General features: G+C 38.0%; 1 protein-coding gene across 1 annotated transcript in view; it reads left to right on the top strand.

Moving 5' to 3' along the window:
- FBXO42 (F-box protein 42) overlaps positions 1–6,166 on the top strand; it is a 97,010-nt gene that overhangs the window by 29,986 nt on the left and 60,858 nt on the right. The gene's annotated exons all lie outside the window — the stretch shown is intronic.

Raw genomic sequence — 6,166 nt, forward strand, 5'->3', positions numbered from 1 at the left:
CGGGAGGCCACTATGGCACGGGGCAAGCACTATGGGCAGTCTATCTGAAGTGTACCTGGCGTATAAGACGACCCCCCACTTGGAGGCATATTTTTCAGCGCCAAAAAATCGTCTTATACGCCGGCAAATACAGTAGTCTTACAGATGCCACTCATTTCCAAAGTTACTTAGGTCAGCACCTTTTCTCCCAGTTAGGGCTGTTTTTTTTTTAATTTTTTTAATTAAGTTTATTGGGGTGACAATTAGTAGTAAAGTAACATAGATTTCAGGTGTACAATTCTGCAATACATCATATTGTGTGTTCACCACCCAGAGTCATTTCTTTTTCCATCACCATATATTTGACCCCCGTTACATTTATGGCTGTTTAATGTAATTGTAATAAGTTAGATTCTTTTGTCATAGTTGCATTCTTCCTAATAAGTGTTTTTTTGTTTGTTTGTTTTAATTTTCATACATTGAAGTTCACTCTGCTGTAAAGTTCTGTGGGTTTTTTGACAATTGTAGATTGAGATAGTAAGTTTTACTTGAGTTTTAAAATGCTTAAAAAAATGGTTTGGGAAAATGACTTTAGGCCCTATTTTTAACTCTAAAGTGTTATGATTCTAACATTTATTTTTCTCATTTTGGCCTCCCTGTAATGTTTTTCTTCTGGAATTTATCATCATTAAAAGTTGGCGATTTGGGGGGTGGGGTGTTAGATTTTTCAGCTAGACCCCTGACAAAAATACAGATTCCATAGAGGAGTAGCTATGTCTTCCAAGAATCCAGGCATCATAGAATCTACAACTGAGTGATGACAATATTCATAATCTGGTATAGAAGAGTATCCTGGCATTTTTCTCCCTGATCATTTTTATGTGTTGTCCCTATTGTTCATTTTACAGTTTTACACTTAGGTGGTTGACTTATTTGGTTAGCAAGGAGTTCAGGTGCAGCAAGTAGTTCAAGATTTAGTTTTATTTCAGTTACTTCATCCGTGAAGGAAAACCTATTTTATGTTCTATTCCCAGCTGAGGCAAACTGTCTTACTGATGGCTTTGTGCTTTTGGTCCCAAGGAGGGCCGTGAGAAAGTATGGTTCGATAGGAATCCTTTATCACTAAACACTGAACACCTTAGGAGTACCCTTGGCAACCAGAAGTGTATCAATAACATTAACCTTTTTAGTAAGGGACCCTGTGATCTTCATTCATTAAAAAGGTATTGATAAGGTACCTACTCATGTGCCAGATGTACAAAGAAGAATATGGCTTAGCCTCTGCCCTCGAGTAATATACAACCTAGTGGAGAAGAAAGGAAGTTAAAATGAAATTTAGAAGTGGGTCATAGAGATGGGCTGTGTAAGTGAACAGACTTTTTGGTGACATCTGTTGGAGATTAGAAGTTAAATGGCCCATCATGAAGTGAAAGTTTTCAGAGCAGATGCACCTTGTTTAAGGACATTTATTTACCCATTACTTAGATGACACCTGTGTAGCTCCTCTCTACATTTTGTCAATGGTCTAAGTTTAAATTATATGAGAAATGAAAGCTATAATTGATTCTGGCCAGTATATTTTCTCTTAGATGACATAGACGTCTATAAAAAATAGAACTTAATCAGAATTAACTCAAGAAGAAACAGAAAATTCAAGTAGTCCTATTAGAAAAGAAATGGAATCAAAGAAAACTCTAGGCCTATGTAATTTATAAGCAATTTCTGTCAAATATTCAAGGAACAGATAATTTTGGTTTTATATAACCTCTTCTAGAGAATAGGGGGTAAAAGGGACAGTCCCCAAATCATTTTGTGAAATTAGCATGATTTGATTCTAAAACCAGAGATGGATAAGAACAAAAAATTTTAAGCCATGTCTTTTATGAACATAGATGCAAAAATGTTAAACCAAACATTAGCAAACTAATCTAGTATCGTAACAAATATAATAAATCGGGCCAGCCAAGTGGCCCGTTGGTTAAGAGCTGGCTTGGGACACCAGCTCTGAGCAGAAGGACCATGGTTCGGATACCACATGAGGGCCAGTGACACTGCCCTCTACAGCTAGGATGGTGAACAACAGGCCAACCTGGAGCTGGGCTGCCGTGAGTCGCTGGCGACGGTGTAGGCTGCACTGGAGGCTGGCCGACAGCTGGTGTGAGCTTTCGTGAGCTGCCATCCAATGGCCCGTGAGTGACTGCCTCACCCGGGAAGAGCGCAATGATAATACCAACATGGGCCAGTGAAGCGCCGTCCTCCACAACTAGACTGAAGAACAAAAGGACAGCAACTTGTCTGTTCCCNAGTTCTTAACCATCGCGCCACTCGGCCGGCCCTAATCTCCATCTTTTGATTGGAGTGTTCAAACCATATATATTTAATGTATTTCAATATAGTTAGATTTTAATCTACCATCTTGCTATTTGTTTTCTCTTTGTATTATCTGTGCTTTGTTTCTCTTTATCTTTTCCTACCTTCTCTTGGTTAAGTAATTGAATATTTTTTAGTATTCCATTTCATCTACACTATTGGCTTATTAAGCTACACCTGTTTGGTGTGTGTGTATGTGTTTGTGTATGTGTGTGGGTATGTGTTTGTGTATGTGTGTGGTTCTAGGGTTTACAGTATATAGTTTTAATTTATGACAGTTTACAATATGCATTTTAAGTTTATTTATAGTCTGTTTTACAGAGGTATAACATACCTCTTCACATATATTACCCCTTACTTCCCTTGTTCCTCATTCTTTGTGCTATTGTTGCCATATATTTTTTTTTCTGTATATGTTGTAACCCTCACAGTACATTATTTTTGCTTTAAACAATTACCTGTTAAGGGAAATTTAAAAGTAAGAAAACAAGTCTTATATTTTCTCATATACATATCTATCTTACCTGTGCTCTTCATTTCTTAGTGTATATCCAAATTTCTAGCTGATACCATCCTTCCACTTGAAGGATTTTAACATTTCTTGTCATGCAGGTATGCTAGTGTCCTCTGGCATCCCAAGCCAGCTCTTAACCACTGCGCCACTCAGCCGGCCCAATAATATACTTCTTATAGCTGTTTTTATGTCTTCTCAATTCTATCTGTCATTTCCGGGTTTGTTTCTATTGGCTGACTTTTCTCTTAGTTTCATTTTTTTTTAAATTTTTTTTTTCTCTTGGCACATCTAGTAAATTTTGATTGGGTGTTGGATGAGTGTCTGGCTTTTATTGCCTTTCTTTAAAGAGTGTTTTGGCTTTGCTTTGGCAGACGGTTAGTTGCCTGCTGTTCAGTTTTTCATACTTTTTAGGTCTATTTTTAAGCCTGGCTAAGGTACATCTAGAGTAGTCTTCATTTCAGGGACAGCCTAGCCCTATACTAAGGGGTGAACCATTGGGGTTTCCACCAAAGATCCCAGGTGGTCACCAAGAACTCTGTACTCTGACTTGCTGGAGCTTGAACTTCTTCCTGCTCGTGAGCTTAGGGAATTGACCAGCTTTCAATTTCCCTGTCGTTTGCCCGACTTTGTGCACTCTCAGTATGCATGTGTTGTCCAACACTTAGCAAAGACTCAAGAGGACACTGCAGATTTCCGGAGTTCTTTTTCTGTGTGGCCCCCTTTCTGGAATTCTGCTCCACAAGTTCCAGACTCTTCAGCCTCCCTGGACTCTCTTATCTGTCTCCTCAACTCAGAGAGAGACTGATGGGCTCTTTTGGTTCCCCCTTCATTGAGGTGCAAAAATTGCCTCTAGGCACAAAGCCTGGGCAGTCAGTCTTTTGACCTTCAGAGTGACCGACAGTGTGGATTTATCTAACTGCTTCCTCATGGTATCATTTAGTTTGATCTAGAAACATGATTAAATTTAAAAATTTAGAGTCTCACAGGCAGTGTTGTTGCACACTTCCCATTGTATCACTCATGAAGCATAATTTCTGGCAGTCTTGCTTTTCAGCTATGCTCAGATTGAGCTCTAGGTTCAGATGATAATAGCCTGATCTCTCCATTAGAACATTTTCTATCAACCATTCATATAATGGTTTTAGCACCCTTTGTTGGTTATAAATTATTAGGGTTTGTCTAATAATTCTGTCATTCCTTCTTCATCTAAGTGGAATTTCTCACAAGGAACTTCCATCCCCACATTAACTATTTGGTTACTCTGTTGGTTAATATAGAAAAGCAAAAAAAAAAGACTTGATTATTTCCCTTGGTTTATCAAGTTTTAGCATAATCATGAATTAGTCCCTTAGCAGCCTTCCTTGATGACTAATGAATTTTCTTTAGTATTATTATGAACTTAAGATTTTTAAATATTTGATATGTTTGAATCCATAGTAGTTTTGTTTTTGTGTTTTTGATGCTCAAAGTGTTTCCTCTTATGCCTGTGAGGTGCCTCTGTGCTTTTGGGTAGGGTCCTATGTGCTTTTGACATGACTGCATTAGTCTCTATTAGTCTCCTTGCTGTCCAGCACAATAAGGTGCTACGTGCTCACCTTGTGTATTTCCTGCCCCAATTTTATTATTTATTTATTTATTTTAAAGATTTTATTGGGGAATTGGGGGAGGGGAACAGTGTTAGGGAATCGGGGAAGGGGAACAGACAAGTTGCTGTCCTTTTGTTCTTCAGTCTAGTTGTGGAGGATGTCGCTTCATTGGCCCTTGTTGGTATTATCATTGTGCTTTTCCCGAGTGAGGTAGTCGGTCGCCGGCCATTGAATGGCTCCTCATGGCGGCTCACGGCGGCTCACAGTGGCTCACGCCAGCTACTGGTCACTCACGGTGGCTGACGGCCACTCACAGTGGCTGACGGCCACTCACAGTAGCTTATGTAGCCTCACTGCAGCCTACACGTCTCTGGCGACTCATGGCAGCCCAGCTCCAGGTCGAGCTGTTGTTCACCATCTTAGCTGTAGAGGGTGCAGCATCACTGGCCTGCGTGTGGGATCCGAACCAGGGCCCTGCTGCTCAGAGCTGACATCCCAAGCTAGCTCTTAACCAACATGCCACTCAGCCGGCCCTCCTGCCCCAATTTTAGAAACAGCCATTTCTCCAAGGAAAATAGAACATGAAGACAGCAATCTGGGTGCTAGGGGCACTCACTGCTACTGAGATATCATTGCTTCTGAATCTTTTTCAGTGGACAGGGCTAAGAAATACTGATACTTCGGATTCAAATTTACAATTACAGGGTTTTAAATTTAGCCTCTTTAATTTTATACTTGTATCTCTTTTGTGCTGAATTTTTTTTTTCGTTTTTAATAGTGTTGACATAATTATTTATTTGCTTTGTCCTACACTGTACTGACACTAGCTTCAAAATAATGACAATATTGTTACTACAAGTAAGACTACTAAACACAGCTTTATTTTTTTCATGGATTAGTTTTGTACTTAAAATATAGCTCACAAAAGATATGTAGGCAAAAATATTGTATTTTAAAGCTACTTGACTAATGCCTCTCTTTGATGTGGCTACACCAACTTGATATAAAATTTAAAATTAGGTAACTTTATTTCTTAAAATGTTTTCTTTTCTTGCTGATAATATCTCAAGATCACTGTTTACCTTTCTAAAACTCCATTTAATGGATGTTTGCTTTCATCCAATTTCAGTGTAACAAGAATAAGAGAATTCGAATGTTTCTGCATACCTGTTCATCTATATGGTCTGTCTTTATGCACTCTCTAACATTTCTCCTCTTTGATGGTTTGATTCATAGTTTGCAGCTTAAAAGAAGTAACGGAGAAGTAGATAACTTCTAATAACCTAGGTATTATCTTTCTATTGTATGGTAATTTATTGTGTAGGTGGGAATTCTAGAAGTATATTGATCTTAGAGTTTGTAAACTGATCCAGAATAGTAAATTTGAAACAATAAGCATTTTATATTATGTTCTTACACGTGATTTCTTTTAAAGAATATTTAAAAGTTCACTGTTTGGAATAGACCATACAATTGACCTTTGGCTCCAAGCACCAGTGAGGTATTTTATGAGGACATTAATCTTGTCTGTAGAATCAATTTTTAATGAAGTACAAAATTCTGTCTTTACATCTTTTTTCTGTCTGGTAGCTGAATTTAATGTTATAATCTTTCTTTGACTACATTTACCTTCTGCACAGTCTTCACTTACTTTTATAGAGATAGTACAAAATACTGCATTTTGAAATTTCTGGTAGATTTCTTTTTTTTTTTTTTT

This window comes from Hipposideros armiger, unplaced genomic scaffold, assembly GCF_001890085.2.
Source record: "Hipposideros armiger isolate ML-2016 unplaced genomic scaffold, ASM189008v1 scaffold_232, whole genome shotgun sequence".
Lineage (NCBI taxonomy): Eukaryota > Metazoa > Chordata > Mammalia > Chiroptera > Hipposideridae > Hipposideros > Hipposideros armiger.